Source organism: Acyrthosiphon pisum, chromosome A1 (genome assembly GCF_005508785.2).
Source record: "Acyrthosiphon pisum isolate AL4f chromosome A1, pea_aphid_22Mar2018_4r6ur, whole genome shotgun sequence".
Classification (NCBI taxonomy): domain Eukaryota; kingdom Metazoa; phylum Arthropoda; class Insecta; order Hemiptera; family Aphididae; genus Acyrthosiphon; species Acyrthosiphon pisum.
Window position 1 is genome coordinate 97,468,597 of NC_042494.1, and position 21,569 is coordinate 97,490,165.

The 21,569-nt window shown below is 28.0% G+C and overlaps 1 protein-coding gene across 4 annotated transcripts in view; it reads right to left on the reverse strand.

Moving 5' to 3' along the window:
• The window catches only part of LOC100165717 (sodium-independent sulfate anion transporter), a 69,174-nt gene extending 48,859 nt beyond the window's left edge, over positions 1-20,315 (reverse strand). For 3 of the 4 annotated variants that reach the window (XM_016804491.2, XM_029487856.1, XM_029487854.1), the window contains exon 1: positions 19,193-20,315. The gene's annotated coding sequence lies outside the window, so the exon portion shown is untranslated. The remainder of the gene's footprint in view (positions 1-19,192) is intronic. The other variant, XM_029487857.1, reaches the window with a different exon arrangement.
• Positions 20,316-21,569: the final 1,254 nt, after the last annotated feature.

Consider the following 21,569-nt stretch of genomic DNA (forward strand, 5'->3'; position numbering starts at 1 on the left):
TCATGTTTAATTTGATCGTTAAGTTAGCCAGTAATTACCCACGTGACATTCTGATGTATACAGAGTGATTCGAAAACCATGCTCAACCTTATTTTTCCTTAGATGATACATTTATTCAAAATCTAATTTTTAGAATTTGTGAAAATATTGTAATACAAGGCTCCTGATAATATACTGTTATAATATCAGTTGGAAATATTAAAAATACATGGGCACAATTTTTTTAGGCACGGAATTTATCGAAATGAAAATTCACAAATTATTCAGTAGTTAACAATTTATAAAATGTTCAACTTGTATAGCTAAGGATTGAAAATTTAAAACAAGGTTCCACGTAAATAGATTATACATAAATTACTTTGTTCACAATGATATCATCAAATTAATACTTAGTAATATCATAGGCTGACTGACCGTCTTCGCTCAGAATCGTTTTTTTTATACAATGATATTACCTATATCATTGAATTCAAATTTAATACAATCCCTTACAGTACTCCACTTGTAACCTACTGTATAGTAGAGCGACATCCACATGTCCACCTTTTTAAGTATAGACTATGCTTGGATTTTGTATGACATTTAAGGAGTGTCAGCGATGAAGCAAACTTTTGAAATGAGAACCATCCGTTTTTGCTGTAATTTGTCAAATAATTGATTTCTTGAAAATATCAATGCATCTATTATCTATATATTGCAATTCAAAAGTAGTTTTTGAGTTATCAGAATTTGTGTATGTTAATGTTAATAGTCGTTTATAATAGGTTTAGAAGATAATAATATATTAATATGGGGCTATCGAAAATTATAATAATTAATATAAATGTATTACAATTTTATAGTTTGTAATAATTATCTGAGTATAATAATAGTACCTGCCCACTCAACTAAAATACATATACTAAGTCTGAGTATTTTATGTAAAGCCATTATAAAAGAATAATTGAATAAGGACTATTATTATACATGTTGGCCTTAGTAGGTATATCTACATAATATTTAACTACACAGAAACAATTCGTTCAACTATTTATTTAGACGAATCTAAATTATCAAAATAAATTTTCTTGAGTAACAATAATTTACATTTATGTACAAAAACATAGGTTTGCATATCCACAGAATGCTCCCATATAACGGTATAAAAAGTATTCAAGTATATGAAAATATGGTATTTAAGTGTAACTATTGGTACCTAATTAAAAATGTAGAAAATCAGAATTTGAATAACTGTTAAAGGATAAAAGGAAGATGACAATATTTTGTAAATCATACTCAAACACTCTGTATGGCAGGAACCAGTTGCGACTATGTGTGCTAGCTGTGCTCTTTAATATGTTTCAACCTAACTCGGCTGTGGAAGAATGTTATTCATCACTTTATTGATTCAACTCTTGTTCGCCTTTAAATACCGAAATATCAAACATTTTTCATCTTAATTCCTGATTAATATATTTTGTTGTAACAGTTCACACGAGTGCACATGTATACCTTAATTGTTAAAACGTTATGTACGATAACAATATATAATCGCTAATTAATTTTTAATAATTATTACGTGTTATGTCTATGCATCGCGCTTATAATAAATTATAATAATATGCTATCAATAAGTGACATTGTGACAGTCGATCGTGCAAATATTGACGAAAAACGTAAACAAACTTATTTTATTACAGATACTTAAACTTAATACACATAAGTTATTACAGTCTACGTACGGTTTTATTTGTACATAATAATTATTTGTATCAGACGTACATTTGCATACAATGGCTTACGCACTCATATACACCTACCTAAATCGATGTAAGAATCGCACAAATTACAACGATAATATGTGATTTAAGTTTATTGAGATACTGATAATTTTCACTTTTAATACTTTTTTTTTGCGATGGTATCGTTATTATTACAGCTTATAGGGGCCTTTTTTTAATTTTTAATACACTTATAATAGTATAGGTAGTTTACAGTTATTATATTTTTTGAACTTTTATCTAATCTCGAAACAATGATGCAATTAACATTGATCATAACTTCATTCAACTACTGAGTATTTTATGCATCATAATATTTAATCCATACTTAAAGGAATCCCATTGTGGTTTTACCTTCCTTCCTATATATTATTTTTTGACGAAAAAAACCTTACGTTTTTTTAATTTAAAATCAGATAAAGTAAGAAACCAAAATGTTGTTTTTATATTCTGAGCGGAACAATGGATGGAGTTATTGATCTTACATGATGTGTTTTAATTTTTTTTTGCACCTACCTGAAACACAAAAAGATACCAAAAAAATACTTTGATTTTAAACTTTGGGAGTGGTTTCTGTTAGAAAATTTGATCTAGTTGATACTTTTAAGAGGTAAAAATAAAAATTAGTTTTCAAAAACGTTGGGAAAAACAAAAATATTAAGAAATTTTTACACAAAACCAGTCTTTGACAAAATCGATTTTGTTTTTCTGTAGTAACTCAAAAAAAATCAAACGTAAATACTAGAACATTTTTTTTTTTGGTAAATCGATTAGTTTTATCATACTTACACGGAAAACAATAATTTTTACAATTATTGTAGTCGATAACAAGTACGGTTCCTACACGAGAGTATAGCAGGTAAGAAATTGCATACGTTAATTCCTACAAATGAAATGTGTAAATTGCTACACGAATATAGAAATGAGATAAATGAATCGTGTAAGTTCCTTCAGTGTAAATAAATGTACGTATTTAAGTTCCTACCAATAGCGTATTTGATTCATCTTCTAAGGGGGGGGGGGCAGTATCTTGGTTTAAGTGTACCTACCTCAGATACTGGAAAATTGACCTCAGTGTAGTATACCTCGCTTCATAAACTAATTCGACCGAGAATCGAAATAACAATTCATCTGTGGTGAATTGGATTAGCACTTGGTATATTTTGGAACGTGGTTCAGACTTCCCCTAAATTTTCCTGATTTCTCAAAACTAATTTGAATTGATTTTTATAAAAATCGGTCAAATAGTTTTAAATGAAATGAGATCGACGGGCCAAAATTGTTCAACCTATCACCCACTTATATAAATACAATTATTTATCATACCGAATCAACAACATCGCAATGTACATTCTTTGATTACTTTATATGAATAAAAATTAACTTACAATAAACTGAATATACATGCTGGATATTTTAGTTAACTAATACCTATATATTAATGTAAAATTACCGACTTTAAGATTATAAATATGCTTAGTTAAATTCGTGAGGAAGACAAACAGTTGTTATAACTCAGCATTTCTATGCAATGTTTATAACAATATTATATAGACAAACATTACAATGAATAATAATTTTTGGTTGTAAGCATGTTTAATGTATATTTAAATAAAGTAACACATAGATTGAACAACGTTGTACCATTGATTTTACAATATATTTTTAAATAAAATCCAAAAGTTACATTATTTTATATTTTAATGTATCAAACATATTTATTCGAATTGATAACAAAATAATATTTTACAAGTTTAAAATATACGCAGCCCTACATTGTTAAACCCTCTAAGCTTTTAATTTTCCAAGATTAAAATATTAGTATTTTACATAATACCACATAAAGTTTTATTTTTCATAACTCTTCCTAAAGTTTACTTATATTATAAGCAGTTGATACTTGCTCCCACTGTACTGCCAAAATCAGAATAACGTCTAATAATTTAACACACAGGTAGGTATAAAATATAGCAATATATTTGTGTGCGCATTAACTGCGTAATGTTGACGAAATAAATAAATAATTATTTGAACCATAGCGTATAGATCAGTGTACTAAAATTAAGTTGAACTAAATATTATACGCATGTCGTTTACATTCGATTCCATGGAACTATATAATATTTAAAATAATAATTTTTGATAATCACAATATTTTATGAATTATAATAATAATTTATTATTTTTGTCAAATCGCAATAAGTTTGCAAAAAAAATAGTTCATTGTGTGAGGAACTAATTTAGAAATAAAATATTTCCTAACAATATATTTTACAGTTAACAAGTTTTTATGCAGAAAAATATTGCATTAAAATGAATTCCCGCAGTAAAAGGTTAAATCACTTAAGATAAGTTTATGAATTAAAAGTAAATGTTTAACTCGAACTCATTATGTTTATAGTTCGTAGTTCATAGATTTCAAACAATAAAAAAATTTATTGTTTTCCAAATAAAATCGTACGTGACCTTGAGAAACGACATGCATAATATTATCTAGAGACATGCATAATATATGATAATATAATATTAACATACATTTTTTAAATATGCACTGTTTATGTTCAGCACGCAAAAATTGATCTCGTGTCATAAAGTATAATTATATGCATATACAAAATTGTCTTTCTGAAATAAAATGTACATAACATAATATAAAATTTAAGTATATGCACATACTTTAAAATAAAAAAAAAAACATTGATCAAATGCAAGAACTTGGCTATATTATAAAATCACGTGTTTGTTCCCTGTGAATAATAAAACCGTTAAGTCGAATAATCCGGTTAGCTTATAATTTTAATTTATAAGCAAAAATAATTAAAGTAATAAGTTCCTCAATCCGGATTCGTGTTCAAGCCTGTTATATTTTGTGTCCGTGGTTATTTAATTGATGGGTTACACACGACTCGACGATGATACATGGAAATTGTATAGATTTTATGTGTTTCGCATTTGCGGAACCATTTAACATTGAGTATAATTGTATTCTGTTTACCTTCATGATATAATTGATGTCAAATTCATTTCCGCATACACTTGTCATCGTAACTAACAGTAGTATAGGTTTTTTTAATAAAATAATAGGCTTACTATATTTCATATAGCATGATAGGTAATTTTTTAAACGTTAACACTTTTAAATTTTTAATATAATTGTGTGCCTGAAATGTTAAATACCACAGGTCATTATTTTACCATTGATCTCTCATCATTTCAAAAAGTATAAATGTTTTTGAAAAAAAAATGTACATGGTATCTAGTAGTTTTAAAAACACATTTAAAAAAAAATTATATAGGTAAGTATAGATTTTAATATATTTAACCTCAACAAATTTTATGTTTTTTACTTTTTTAATTTTATATTCCAAAGCAGTATTTTGATACATAAAAATCGAATTTAGGAGAAGTAGTTTATAAAGTGTTGATGAGTGGAGTAGTGGAACAACATTTTTCGGGATAACCGCGTATCACTCCACTTATCAAAACTTTAAATACCTACTTATAAGAAGTGGTAATAACTCATAAACTCATCCTAAATTCGATTTTTATGTATTGAAATTCTCAGAAAAATGAAAATAAAAACTGTAACTGTATATGCTGTAATTCAAAAAGGGAAAAACGTTGTTTGTAATGTTTTGTTACGACTTGAAACCGTAAAAAAATATTTTCAATAACATTAATTAATACTTTTTGAAATAATGAGTGTCTTACGTTAAATGAATCACTCGGTATTACTTTTATACCGCGTTTTGTTGTTTTAGGTACGCGTCAAACGGACACGAATATCGTACTTGCGAAACGTGCGTACAAATTGGAAAAGTAATGACCCGTCCGACATAGATATAGTTATGCTAATGAGTTATGACAATAGTCGAGCGAGTTCAATCGTATTATGTACACGTTTCATTAATGTATATGACACGTATTTTAACTAGGTGTATAATATAATATGCCTACGCCATCATAGGCACAATTTCAACTTTTGACTTGGGGGGGGGAGGCTGAATATATTAAAGGCAAGCAGACCATTGCAATATAACACTTTAAAATTGTATGTCCTAGGTTTTTGGTGGGCTACGGCTAAGTTTGGGGGGGGGGGGGCTTAGCCGATAACGGGAAATACGGTACGGCACGGCGGCCTGAAGGTTTCCAGCTATCTGCAACCTGGCCTTTTTTTGTGTGTGTATTTTATCAACAATCTATCTATTACTATATCTATCTATCTATATATCTATCTACCTATATATCTATCTATCTATATATAATTATTAATTATAAATTATAAATTTCCATTGGACGCGTGAACGGCTGCACTGATTTGGCTAATTCATTTTTGTTGTGTTCGTAATATTGTCAGGAGAAGGTTCTTAACTCTCAAGTAAGATCATTTTAAGAAAATCCACCGAAAAATTTGGATGTAGGTGCCATCATATATTCTATCCAGTAAGAACAGAAACTAAATAATAATATATTTTTATTTATTGTAAGGTTGCTATTGGTCATGATTGAATAATGAATATAATTTTAGTTTTAGACCTGTAGCTATGTAGCTTTGTAAAAATGGTATTCCCAAGACTAATTTTTCGACACATGCACATCGTAATATCAACGTGTTAATAAAACATTCGTAATTACGTATACGCACTTCGAAGAGTCTGCGATTCACCCAAACATACTGCGTGTCTCACGCATACAATACATACAAGCGTCTCTCGGGTAATTATATATTCAAGATGATCGATGAATATTTTTTAGTTTTGAACATCATACACCGAATATTAAATAAACGAATTAAATAAAGTTTGAGTCATATATAGTTGGTACATATTTTAACAATCAACGAAGTGAGCGGGATCAGCTATAATATATATATATACAATTAATGCATTTTTGAGTCCTTGAACTTATACGTCTTATAAGTTATAATATTGTCAATGTATTTCACCTGAGGTAACTTTTGTCCGGGCAACGCCGGGTGGGACAGCTAGTATAAATACATAGGTAATTGTAATAATATCTAATACCTATTATGTTTTCAGTTTTCACCGTTTCATCTATCGTCGGCCTAAGTCGCAAAGGGCGCAACTCCATTTTTTTTTATTTCGGGATTATTGGTTAAAATTAAGAAGAAAACCGCACCGTATTATAAAGTCGTAACTAAAATTGTATCATTTTATCCTCCATGAAAATGATAATGGGACATTGTCGTATCTTCGATGTAATGATGAATTGTATTAGCATTGTAAGAAACGATGAAGATACGACCTTTGCGAATTATGGACTTAAGCCAACGAAATGTTTGAAACTTTTTTCTTCTGAAAAATTTGTGATTTTGGACATACGCTCTTCGCGATGCTATCACAAACGCACACGCACACACATACACCCCATTCAACAACCATATCATTTATTTAATTTTTACCGTATTTTTAAAAAAAAAACTCAACCGAATCTTTAATACTGAAAGTCTGAAACTGCATAAAGGTCAATATACAACAATCAGTAGATGACTCCGTATTTTAAATCGTTTCATCCGTTAATTCCTACGATAAAAAAAAACTAATAATTTATTATACTACAAAATTGCGTGCAACAAACGTAGAAACCTGTACTTCTCGAATAGTAACCGAATTATTCGCAAATATGGAGTTGTCCGTTTGTGAACTTTCGTTATGTTTATATTATTATTATATAATACCTACCTATATACAGCTATATTAGCTGTATAGACAGCAGGTCTGCTGCTGTTATATTGTCCGCGGATAAAGCAGGTATACGAGAATTGGCGAGGATATATTTCACGGTGTAAAAACCGCAACTCATCATAATAATATTACAGACGTCGCGTTCATTACGATTCGCCACCATAAAAAAATTATTATAATATAGTCACGCGGTCGTGTCGTACCTACGACAAATTTTTCCCGTCAATCGCACGGTTAGCCGAACACAATATAAAAACGGTATGCGGTCGGAATTTTTTTTCAATTTTATGGCACACCCTTGTGACTGGCGAAAACGTCGATGAACGAAAGAAGCTGTGACTTGCACGGGAAAAAAATTCGCTAACGATAGGGCCTCGCGTGGTGTGTGCGCGTGTCGAGAATTTCAGCCGAAAATAAGGTAAGAAACCCGTGATCTCTGCCTCGCCACGTATAAGAACTTGGTTGTGACTCAAGGTCCGCTAACAATATTATATTATTATTATAATACTCATACGGTATACAGTGTGCACACAAACAGAACATACTCAGATTATATACAGGTTGATTATTTGAAATGTAAGCACTCTCGTTATCTCGAAAAATATTAACGTTTTTGTGATGTTTTATTTTTTTATATATGGATACATTATATGACTTATAATATTATTATAAGTCATTGCACAACAATGTTTTTGAAAACTTTAGTTAAGTAATTCAGTTTAAACGAGCGACGTGGAGCGGCAGACAAAATATGATATTGGTCCAATTCTCCGCTGTTATACGTTAAATATTTATGAGCTTATGAGTCTGTTATGACTTATGACTAGGGCTAGGATTCATATGCAATAAAAAATTTTATTTACGAAATTATGCAAAAACAAATTTTTTAAATATTTTACCAATAGTTTGGAAATAACATCTTTCAAGTTTTTCACGCATTATAAATATGGCTTACCATAATAATTGTCTTCGTTGAGAAGACCAACAATGACGTTACAAATATCACGACCATCAACCTCCGTTGTCTCATCAATTGAAACCGAAATCGGCCCATTGCAAATTTCCAAACGATTACAAGAAATAGCATTTTCATAAACCGTAGAAACAAAATTTTTGTGAAATGTAGACTGATCAGGAACACATTATTTTACCAATATATTTTTCTAAAAAATTCTTAAACGATGAATGATTTAACTTGCATAAATGTACCTATATGGCTATATCAGACTATAGCATTGGTTGACATAAATCTAACAGGAAATCGTATTATTTATTTTGGTTTTACAATGTATTTTTGATGAATGACTGATAACTAGCTTTTAAATTAATATTTTTTGTATGTTTACTTGTATTTAAATATTGTACTACCTGAAAGTGTAATTCTATCGATCGCCCGACTAAGACAAGATTAGATAGGTAGTATATTTACAACGATTTGAGAAATAACGAAATAATTATACGTTCATTAAATAAATACCATTTATAATTAAAAATAGTATAAGAATTTAAGAATTCAAGTTTAAAAATCAACAAAATTAACAAGATTCTCAAAAATTGATTAAATATACAATTAAAATATGCATTATGTTCAAAATATGCAAATAAATGCAAAAGAATGGTTTTATTTCATCTAGAGAAAGCCAAATTGTGGACGTATCTTACAACCAATCAATTTGGACTTAAGCCTGAAGGGAAAAAACATGCAAATGCATATAAATCCTAGCCCTACTTATATAAATAATTATTAAAGTGATTATAATTTATAACGTATCACTACTGGTTCAAAATTCGATTTTTATATTATATATTTAAAATACTTACCTAATTGTCACTTATAAAGATAAATCTATATAAAGAGTTTAAAGACAATAAAGATATTGTAAAAATATATTTTTTTTTTCTTTAAATGTTATTTTATTATGGAAAATTGCTGAATTTCCAAAACCTTTTATAATTTACCAGGAAAATTAGTGTTTACTATCATTAATGGGATCACCTTGTATAGTATTATATGTTTCACGTCCGACGCGGTTGAGAGATTATCCCACTCCCGCCGCGGTGAGTACGAAATAATATATATATATATATATATTATAGTATATATTAAGTATGACACTACCTACCTACCTATACCTACCTAGTTACCTATATTATATATAGTCACAATATTTTATTGCTATCAAATTAGTGTTCGCGGGCGACCAGCAAACACGCTGTACAGCCAACACTACCGTTGCCCTAGTGGCGATTTTTTTTAATAATATTATAATATAATATTATACATATTACAGCATACGTTACGCGATTAGCGGTCTTCGCGCACTCCGACCGCGGTGTATGAATGTTTAATATGCTTATATTGTATTATATTTCAGTATAAAATCGTCGTCTTCATTCTTAGACGTATACAATATCTGTATACGCGCGCACCGCAGCACGCAGCGTTTTCGTATTATTTTATATTGTTATTATTGTAGAGACAATCGTAAGAGCACGCTCGCACCGGTTTTGCTGATCTTCGTTTATCGCGCCGGTTTCAGAAGGTATCTATTTTTATGACATATTACATACAAAATATTGTACAATAATTAAACACGATTCCGTTGGACGAAAAAATCTACACTCGATCGTACATAGGTTTTTTTTCGCGATTCTATGTTTTTTGACGGTTACGAAAATTCTTCGGCACACGCGATGCGTTGACCGAGACCGGTGTCAGCGTCTTCGGCTCGTTCTATTGTACCGCAGCAAAAACGTGCGTATAATATTCGATACGGTAAGTCTTATTTTATTAATTTTAATTTTTAACCTTAAAGAATACCCCAAAAAATTGTGCTTTCCGTTGGTCCCTGCGTATTGTATAGGCTATGATAAAATTATAAATTAAAATAGTGCCTTAACATAAATTTTTCATGATTTTATTATACGCACATCGCATTTATTTAAAATTTACATCATTTAAAGAATAATTTAAATTTAATATTATAGTTTTTAAAAATAATAAAAATGAATTATTAATTATGATTTTGATAATTTTCAGTGTCATTATATATTTTTTTCGAAGAACACTAATAATAAACCTATATACTTAACACCAATAATAACTTTTGTTGTTGTACAACTTTGATTAAGTATTTAATAAGTCTTAAATGGATTCAAATTAAAAGTTGTAAATAGATCAACAATAATATTATAATAATTATTAGTGTTTAATAATTTTATTCATAGACTAGCTAGTATTTTTTCTGGGAACAAAAATAACCAAGTAGGTACAGACATTGGACCACATATCTTACGCAAGCCAGTGTGTTCAATTATATTTAATTTAAAAGGAATTAGAAATGTACATAATTAGAGTAAATATATAGTTAGGGTTTTTCAAGTATAACTGATATTATTTAAATATAGAAAATACCTATCTGAAAAAATTAATATTAAAAATAAACAACTATTAAATGTAAATTAAAAAACTTTAATTGTCTAGAATAGACTGTATTTGGTTTGTTAGTTCTGAGGCATGGAATTGGGCAATAGATATCGTAAATATGCAGCTAAAAACTGTACAGAAACATTACTAAACAGAGCCAAAATTGTCAATTATACAAGTTATCAAAACAAATATAACAAAATATGTTTTAACAAATTATATCTTCATATTTTTTGATATTAATAATTTATTAATTTCGCTAAATTTGAATTTAAAATGTCTGTAAAAAATAACTATGTTTATATATTTTTTAGATTTTTTGGTTAAAGTATGAACTATTTATGAGAATCTTTGTTTTAAGTTTTCAATCCTTGGCTATAAAAATTAAACATTTAATAATTTTTTAATTTCAATAGTTGATCGTATTCGAGGTTTTATTAAATTTTGTCTAAAATAAACTTTAAATACTTGTAAAAAAAACATCTGCTACTATAAAAACTTATAAGAAATTTTGTATTAAATTTTCTAGCTTTTTGAACCAATGAATACAATTTTATTGACATTTATAGAATAAAAACTGAAAAAATTGAAAATGTCTAAAAATAGCTCAAAACTAGTTCGTATTACTATACAATCTGCGACAAAACTGATAAGATACGCAATACAAACGCGGCAATTAAATTTTTATAACACCTATACTATATACTGTATATATATATAACGATACGATAATATATTAATATATATATATAGGTACGTACATAATGTATAGGTAGGACGTTGATCATAATATATACTTATGTGTTGTGTACCGATATCATTTAATTAATTATGTTATGTTACGGACAAATTGATAATGTAGGTACATTCAAATGTATTTTTAAGTTTTAATTCAACACAGTAAATATCAGTTCCTTTACTTGTGATAACCGTACTAAGTGTCTTAGTACCTACTTACTTATTATAAAATAAATTGTTACAGTTTGTATAATTGTATGATGTAGGTATCTTATCGGTTTTGTTGCAGATTGTTAAATTTTAAATTGCCTCAGTTTATATATTATCGACCACTAGAAAAAGGGTAGATTTTCCGTAGTTTTCCATCTCCCTCAGTAAGAACTAAGAACTTCTATGAGATTGAAGAATTTTTAGTATTTCATAAAGTGATGACAGACAAAAAAAATACAATTCTTTCTAAAATACCTACTAAAATCAATACATTAAACGCTCCACTCAGAATCAAAAACCTACCACCTAGGAAGGAAAAGCGATTTCCATACATTCAAATATTTTATGAATAAATTGAAATATGACGCTAATGCCTAACAAAATTATTTTGTTAAATTTTGTTATTATTGAAATGATAAAGCTATTTGAATAAATAAGCCTTGATAAATACTCGCCACTAATAAATATTGAATTTTATCTGTATACATAGGTAGTATAATAATTTCTCATATGTAAATTGATAAGTAACATTGTAGGACGTATGTAGATAAAGGGTTTCCGACTATGTTTATTCCCAATGTCAATATTTACCTTCATTTTATTATTTTAAATCTGATGCTTGAAAATTGATTTTATAGCTAATTAGACAGTGAAAATAAAATATTTTCTAGTTGCTTACTACTTTCAGGATAGATTTGTTTGTAAAAAAAAACTAAGAGTTGAACTATAAATATTAACAACCTAATTAATTATAAAGATTAACGTACGAGTAACAGTTGTGTTTTTCACAAGACAAAATAAAGAAATTGGTTTTTTAAATACTGAGCGAAGGAATATGTGGTGTAATGATGTGTTTTTTTATATTTTTTTATTTATTTTTTTATTTTTTTATTTTTTTTGTGTCTGTCATCACCTTTTAGGACAGTAAAAGTGCTTGGATTTTCTTCAACAGTATCTTTTCTGATAAGAAAGTGAATCTAGTTGGTACTTTGGGGAGTCAAAAGTAGAAATTTCCCAGTAGTTTTCAAAAGCAACGTGAAAAACAAAAGAAAAATTAAGGAAAAACAGGAATTTTTGAACAAAATCTGTTTTCGAGAAAATCGATTTTGGTTTTTAGCGCAACTCTAAAATAAATGACCGTAGGTACATACAATTTTGACTGAGTGTTTATATTAGCATTTTCTATACACCATAACATTTTCCAAATATTTTGACTTATTTTGAGCTGTTTACGGACATTTTCAGTTTTCATTTTTTTTTTTTTTTTTCTATAAATATCAATAACATTTTATTTGTTGGTTCTAAGATTAAGTGATTAATTCATTAATTTCACGTTAGTTAAAAAAAAAATTAGGAAGTTAACAGTTACGATAAAATTTTAGTTATCAGTAAAAAAAACTTAAAATACAAATGACACAATTTTTTTTATAAGAACTATAAGTTTAAATTTTAACCAAAATATTGATAAAATCATGAAAATTACGAAAATATGTAAATTATTTTGTAATTAATATTCATAACATTTTAAATGTTGACACAAAAGGATTGACAATTTAATACAAGATTTCTCATAAATTGTTTTTACTGAAATTAAGAATAATGGCGTATCACACTTGTTTTTTTTATTATTTTCAATAAAATTGACAATAGGGTGACAAACGTTTGTTTAAAAACTGAAAACAGTACCTAATATTGATTAATCGTAATGTTGACGAACAAGAAATGGAAGTGATAAACCGACAAACGGGTATAATTAGTATTAATAGAAACCTAAAATCCATTTTTCAAATAATTTATTTTTAAACTAGAAGCTAATAAAAAAAATAAAATTTTTTTTTTTTTTAATTGTATGTATAATATATGGAATAAGGCAACACCCAATGTACAATATAATGTCATAAGCACCTAAATATTTCTTATATTATACACTTCGGTGTTTTTAATATACGTGCTGTGTTCTATTTTTTTGTGGCGTGGATTTCTATTATTTTAAAATGCACAGCGCATCAAATCTGGCCATAACCTACGAGCTATAGCAACCGTGACAAAATAATCTCAAATTTTCATATAGCACGGCAGAATATTAATTATTATTAAATAGGTTTAGATTGGTTGTTGGTGTCGATACACCATAGGCAGAAATTCATCAAAATTTCAGGGGGGGGGGGCTAACATTATTAACGTCAATAAGAATGGGGGGCTTCGATCCCACACAACTAAAAAGGAGGGTGCTTGACGGCTCATAGGGGGCTAAACTCCCGTAAGCCCCCCCCCGATCTCCCTATGCGATATTCTATATTATATACATACTTTATGACATAAGCATAAATAACGAGTAAATCCACACGAGTTTTTCTCAGTGAGGCCCAGTAATCATTCGGTATTAATTTAAATAAATAAATTTTAAAAAAAAAAGTGTATGTATACACGCTATCTAGTATACTACTATATAGTACCTACCTGCTATTTTTCTGATGAAGTGACCAAATCATATAATTATTATATCTATTTTAATTTATAAATTGTAAGCTATAATATCTATAAGTAACCGTGGATTTAATGCTTAAACATGATCATATAGTTAATAAGTAACATAAAGAAGAAACTCGGTAGACGAAATTGGAAAAAAAAATAACAATTAATAAAATTATGATTATATATTAGCGGTAACTGGTCCTGCACGGCATTGCCCTTAACAAATTAAATGCTCGTGGACTGATCCTTTCTTAAATTTTGTTAAAATATGTGAACTACACTTTTTTTTGACAGTAATTTGGGTGATTGTAACCAAATATAAAATGCAGATCAAAAATGATATACAATTATAAACATTTTTTTTAATTTTTGGGCAATGACTGAACGGTTACCCGATACAAAATAATAATGTTTCGTTTTTCAAGAGTCAGCAAATTCCTGTGTGAGCCCCTCTTTAAAATGTAAGAATTAAAATTTGGCTTGGAGGTGCACATCCTCGGGTATAAGATTATCTATGTATACAATTGGAGAATCGTGAGTGCGATAAATTTGTCTGTGGATCACTAACGCACACACACACGCCCGGGCGCGCACGTGCACATGCTCAAATATTTCCTTTTATTGATATGGATAAAAGATAAAACAGAGGAATGTAGAGATATATAGTATAGATTTATACTTTTAATTATTGAAACGAAACGAAATCGTTTTATCATAAAAAAAAAAACATGATTACAATTCCAAATAGCATTAAAATTAACTAATTACACATTGTAGTGCAGGCTTGATATTTAAACACAATATGATTACGATTTCCATGCATTTGTATACTCCAATAACATCAATGATTGTATAACATTAAGTTTTTATAGCTGGACTTTATAATTAAAATATACATATTATATTATACCGACATATAGAAGAATCTAATCAAAAATAATTATATGTCTTAAGTTACACACATTTAACTTGTGCATTTTATTATAATACTATTATGTAGTATTAATTTTAAAGGCCATATATTTATTTTCCATAAAATAAATGCATATATAGGTATACAGGTTAATTTTTTAAGCATACTCACTCTATTTGTATACTTAAAAAATATGCATATTATATTCAAACTCTGATTTTTGGAATTTTTAAATACCTACATCTGAAGACCATTTTTTCGAATCTTTGAAAAGTTACTAATTATTATTGATCTATCAATATAAATAATTTGTAAAAATTATCCAAGTATAATAAATACTACATAGTACATATAATATATGTACATAATATAATATTATTACTATATTATAGTATTTATTTTTATAAAACCATTTTTAAGGATTATTATTCATAGTATAAACATTTTAATAACTCAGAAACTACACATTATAATTTTGATTTAGATACATCAGAATTTTCAATAAAACCATCCACTAAATAATTTGTAGTTAAAAAGGGGAGTTGTCATATTTTGTCAAACATATGTTTGTATTGCCACAGGATACTCCTTAAGTAGTATACAAAATATCAAACATTTGAAAATATGGTCTTAAGGTATAGGTACTTAAAATTTCTAAAAATCAGAATTTGAATAAATGTACTGTTAAAGGAAAAAATAGGGGTGAGCATGCTTACAAAATCACCATGTGATGCACAGACCATGGCCAAAAAGGAAAAGTATGATATAACAAAGGTAAAACCATAGACATAATATAGATGGACTGCACGTTTAGCCCTTATCATGTCAGCAATAATGAACTTATGTAAAAGGTAAATAATCATGGAAAAATGTTTATTTCACCAGCTTTCATCCATGATACGGAAATACGGAATCAATTGTGCCTTCAATAATACCTTGAAATAAAAACAGTAAAAATGTTTTATCCATGCTGTTTTACCTTCTCAGGTCTTGTTATTATGGCTGAATTTATTGATGGTGAGGGGTAGGAACGCGCAGTCCATCTATATTATGTCTATGGGTAAAACAGACATTACATTTTCTTAAGTACCTATAGTTATAAAAATATAATATAGGTAAAGTGATTACCTAGATACTTTAATTTCATAATCCTATGTCAAATATTTTTTTATTAAAATAGAGGCCATCATTAAATAATCTATTAGTTATTACCTAAAAATTACAACGAAAAAAAATAGTATCAAAATGTGGACTAATCAATGGTGTAATTAATAGTATTACTGAACAAGCGTGTTCTACCATGTGCAATTTCCTAGGGCAGGGCACATACGAACACAATTTTTTTATAAATATAGCCAAAGAATGTTCAGCCAAAGTATATTATTTATACAGTCTGTTTGCAGGATTAGCATTTTTCTTTCAATTTGAACAGGCTCTTTGCAATTTTGCATGCGGCTCCTTATTTTATCAATTGTCTATAGGTAATAGGTAGTATTATTTTGGTAATATTTTTGTAAAATTGAAAATATATATTATACTAGTGTTTCTCAACCTGGGGGTGTATAATAATTATACAACACTTCATAATTAATTTATATAAATAATCATTTTATTAAAATTAATTTATTATTTTATTACTAAATTATTACTTGGTTATTAAGATGATACAAACTGGTTTAAAGTGTTGTCCAACTTTCTTCAATTATTCATTGAGATATTATCTAAGCATTTTATATTGCATCTAGCATTTGTGCAATAGGTATGTCGTGTTTTTGAACTATATCATTTCACTATACATTTTGTTTATTATTTGAAATGTGCGATATCTCCATCTTTGAACTTGGGAAACTTTAAGAATGTCAATCACTTACCTAAAGTCTTGATATATGTATGGATTAGGTGCATAATAAATTATTAGATGCATTATTAATTATTATCATAATGCCAGGCATAATATTATATAAATTATAAGTATATTTACTGAATATATATGAATCCAAAAAGGTTGCCCTTTTATTTATGGCCCATACGTTCCTAGTTTAAAAATGTTGTAGGTACCTATCGCTATCGTTTATAATTGTCCCAAATTAAAAAAAAAAACAGAGTGAATAGTCTGTATTGTTATAAAAATCTTAATCTAACCTATCTAATGAAGGGTTTAGTTTATATTATAGTTTAAATATTAGTAAAAAGTGACACACTTAAAATAATAATTGGAACCAAGAAAACCAAAAAAATATAATACTGGGTAAATTATTAGCTTATATTTTACCATTTTATCGACAATATAACAATATTTTATATAATCAGAAGAAAAATTGGTTGAAACAATTTTTGTTGTGACTCATATCTTAGCCCTTAGGGCCCTCATACTAAATACACGGTACACATAACACGTCACACTAGTATAAACCTAAAGTATCTAATAGACAATAATTATAGTCATTCTGATATTATTTAGTAATCAAACATAAGAATAATTTTATAGTAGAACACAAAATAATCATATTAAATTAATTTGCCATGTTTATTATTTATATTGAATCATGCAGTGCACACGTAAGATAATTTCTATGAATTTTCACAAAAATAGATAATGCATTAAATTAAAAAAAACAATATGATAGTATTGCGTTTAATACATTCAGCGCTTACATCCAATCACGAAACAACACGAAAACACGTGCTATAAGAGAAATTTGCGAGATCGTATTCTTTTGGTGTATACAAACAATCCGTCCAAAGTCATTCGACATTAACAAATAACAACATTGCACTACTGTAAACTGGTTAGGTTAGGTTATGGTGTTATAGCTGTAATCTATAATATTATAATATGTTGACGAGTTGAATTTACTAATCGTATTAGTGTGGTTTTATTTGCCGTCTGTCACCGAAATAATTTTACGAATACAAATCATTTACATTTATAAATTTAATAAATACCATATTATATAAATAAATGCACGAAAATGCACTATGCACTCACAAATAGTGTTTTGTCGATTATTCCGTATCGTCAATGGACATTGGCCGTCTCGTAATAATTTGTAATTCCAATTAGCTATTTGATATAGTTAGGTACCTAGTTTAATCATCATCTCATTAGAGAATTAAACCTAGCAATAGGATATGTGTACAGATTTCCAAAACTCATTCGCATTTAACCAATAAAATAATATGTTTTTTTTTAGAAATGTGCCAGAAAACCGTAAAAATGTATTTCTAAAGGGGGTCAGAATAGGGGTATAAGTAGGTATAGTTAGAAAAAAATTGTTTCAGTGTATTTCCGCATGGCGGAACAATCTCCAGACAAAAATTTCTTTACCACGATAAACAAAATAGAAAACATTAAGACCTAAATACAATTTGTGGTATACACAGATGTTATATCTTATATGGCTAAGACTATATGTAGGTAATACAATTATACCTATTCAGTTGACATGGACCTTTTTTGATTCTACGCTTGTTATGCTAATTATAGCGGAGCGATTAATGTATTGGGTTTTTTATTGTTTTTAATAACAATTTTTTTTTGTGTTGATCCTTGAGATATAATAACATAATACTGAGCATTACTGTACGAATTAAAATACCAAAAACAAAATAATAATAATAATAATAACAATAACAACAATAATTATATAAGGTCATTAATACGTTTAACAAAGACTCATCTCGACGATAAAGATTTAAAAAATAATAATGATTATGATATGTATATATATATATATATATATATATATATATATATACAACAAATACAAACCACAAATGTTTCTATATATATTAGCAACAACAGTCCTTGGATAATTCACATTACGTGATTAAAAATTGCCACGGACCACGAGCATACGATTGTATAATCATATAAATTGTAACATTTAAAACAAAACAAATTGACACAAAAATAAAATAAAACACTCTTATTATAAATATATATAGGTTTATGGATAATTACTACAGTAGAAGTCATTAGTTCTCTTCCACGAATCGTCTTGATTTGAACTGAATTATGAAAAAGGTCATGTCATGACTTTTGTTAGGTATCACAATCCTTCACAGTTATTCACTTAAATTCACTTAAATTATTAAAATATTTAGATTGGGAACCTCTTAGTTCGAAGCCACAAGAACAACTGATCAAGAACTTCTCTGTATATTTTAGTTTGCCTTAAAACTTTTTGCTAGAAAGGTCGGTTAATGAAAGCATAATATGTAATTTACATATTCCCTTAGATTCGCTCTGTAATAGCTGGTTAAAGCAGTTAATTTTTCATACTTACGTAGAACCAATTTTAAACAATACTTAATAATCAAGTCAATTTACGCACCAAACTTCAAACAAATATTAGACAAAATATTCACTTTAAAAAAACCATTTTATAATATTGTTTCGGAATTATGTTTGAATAAATTATCTATTTAGATGCTAAAAGTAAAATTTCTATTCGGTGCAAATATATTTTAAAAGCCCTATAATTGGACAGGAAACCACAGCTTACATTTTGAACGTATATTAATGATGAGCATAATAAACAGTAATTAGTTTTATTTAAGCTGCAAACATTAAGGTATAAATTCTCACATATTCTTTATAGAGACCTTCCGTACTGCACAACATAGAAACAAATTTAAAATCAATAAAATTAAAGTGTAACTTAAGCAGGTACCTAATAAATAATCTACATTATAATATAATAATTAATAGCTGTATGGACTATCGCTGAATTGTAGTTCATAAAGCCCGATATAGGTACGTATAAAGTTCAAATGCAAAAAATCCGCTAATAAGTCGATAAAAAAACTAAAATAGAAGTTTTTAATTTTTTCGATTTCAAATACTATTTGATTCGAGATTTCATATCAATACACATATGACATTTACGCATCTAGTGATAAAATATTAATATATAGATGCAATTATATTAGTCGTATAACTACGGCGTGGACAATAACAATCAGTTGGGTTATATTATTATTACAGTCTACAGACGATCATAGATTATTATTTTTGTCAGTAAATTGTAATTTGTAAATGTTCAGTAGGTATTTTAAATTTAATCAATTCGATCTATCTCTTACATGAGTTACTTGTTTCAATGTTTGCAGTGTTGGTAGATAACTTTACTTAAATATGCAAGTTACTTTAACGAAATTACTTTATAAGTAATTTAATGATACATTAATTACATTTTATTTTCAGTAATGCATACGAAATTGAAATATAACTAGTTTGCAATGAAATAATTGAATTACTCGTTGCTTTATTTTTTTTTTTTACATTTTCATTAAACCAAATGATTATATATACATATCAGTGGCATAGCCAAGGAGTGGCCAGGAGGTGGTCCCCTCCATTGACCGTGTTAACCTTAGAATATTGTATTAAGATTAATAAAAAAAAAAAAGGGTAATTAAAGACATACACATTTCCTGGATATGCCACTGATACATATAAATATATTAAGACGTACGATTTTCCAACATTAACGTTTTTGTAATAGCTAATTCACGAAAAAGTTGTATCTTTAACAAGTAATAGTTTAGAAAACACATTGTTATTTAAAATAAATTAAAAAATATGTGAATAAATATTTTATATAATTGCATATATTTGATTATCAAAGTTGGTGTATTCACACATAATTATTTAGTCAAAAGGATCTTATGGTAATGAAATTACTTTTTGAACTCAAAAAAAATTTAACATAACCAAAAAAAAAACTTAAATAATAACAATTTTGAAAGATAATGCGATTTAATCACTAAAAGTAAAGTAACTTCCCCTCTTCCTCTACACTGAAGGTTTGTTTAATTTGAAATGTTACGTCAGGCAATCGTTTTTAGTAATATTGTATCGTACTAACATGAGCCACACGGATCTAGCCAACTTCAAAGAAATCCCTGGTTGTTTTTGCATAGTACCTATACCTACCGTATTATACAATATATTATAGATTGTGAAACGATTAAAGGCTATGAAAAATAGCCGACAAGGCCATAAACCTTGTTAAACACACACAAACACCTAACGGTCGTTTCAATGGTACCTATCACGCTTTCGTCACGTAAAAATACGAAGAAAAAATAATAATAATACTCTAATTAAACGCCAACGATTGCCAATGGAACATGGTGAAACAAGTGGCACAAACCAATCGCCAAGTTAAGTGAAATCGAAATATCAAGACTAAAGTACCGAATATTATAATTTATAAAACTATTCAACCCTTTTGGACGTCATCATACTGTAATAAAAACAAGCGACCGGAAACAAAGCTGTAGGTCAAATTTAAAAAGTATAATTGTCGGACAAAGCGAACGAGTGACGGCCG